Source organism: Oryzias melastigma, unplaced genomic scaffold (genome assembly GCF_002922805.2).
Source record: "Oryzias melastigma strain HK-1 unplaced genomic scaffold, ASM292280v2 sc00236, whole genome shotgun sequence".
NCBI lineage: Eukaryota > Metazoa > Chordata > Actinopteri > Beloniformes > Adrianichthyidae > Oryzias > Oryzias melastigma.
This window is the reverse complement of record NW_023416886.1, coordinates 492,284-492,972: the sequence shown is the minus strand read 5'-3', so window position 1 is coordinate 492,972 and position 689 is coordinate 492,284.

The window sequence follows — 689 nt, the reverse complement described above, 5'->3', positions numbered from 1 at the left end:
GTGCCTAAGTGGGCCGGGACCTCTGGTACTCAGTACTATATGGAGCTAAATTGGGGCCAATAATATTTGAAACCCAAATAAAACAAATTGGGAAAAAAATATTGGTGTTTGCCCAAATAAAAAATAAAAATGACTAAAAGTTTTTGCTTAAACTTAATTATTTTCAGCTTCACATGTTCCGTTTTTTTAGTTTTAAAACTCAAAATTTCAATTTCAAAACTTTTTTTTTCAGTTTCCAGTATTTTTTTCACTTTCAACTCTTTTTTTGGTTTTCAAATCTGAACATTTTATAATTAAAAACGAAAAAAATAGAGTTGAAATTGAAAAAAGATTTGAAACTGAAATTTATTTTTGAAATGTCAAGTTTTGAAACCTAAAAAACGGAACATTTGAAGCTGACAGTAATTAAGTTTATTTTATAATAGCAAAAAGTTTCTTACATTTTAATTTTTTGGCCAAACACCAATATTTAAAAAATATTTGGGTTTCAAATAATATAGACCCCATTTTAGCTTCATAGAGGTGGCAGTACTCTCTTTTATGATAGTTGAAACTTAAAATGTGTAGAATCATGAATGTAAATTTTGATTAATAAAAATAAATGCCTTTGACTATATGTGTGGGCATATGGAGCTAAATTGTGGCCAATATTGTTGCCAATATTGAAACCCCAATAAAACAAATTGGGG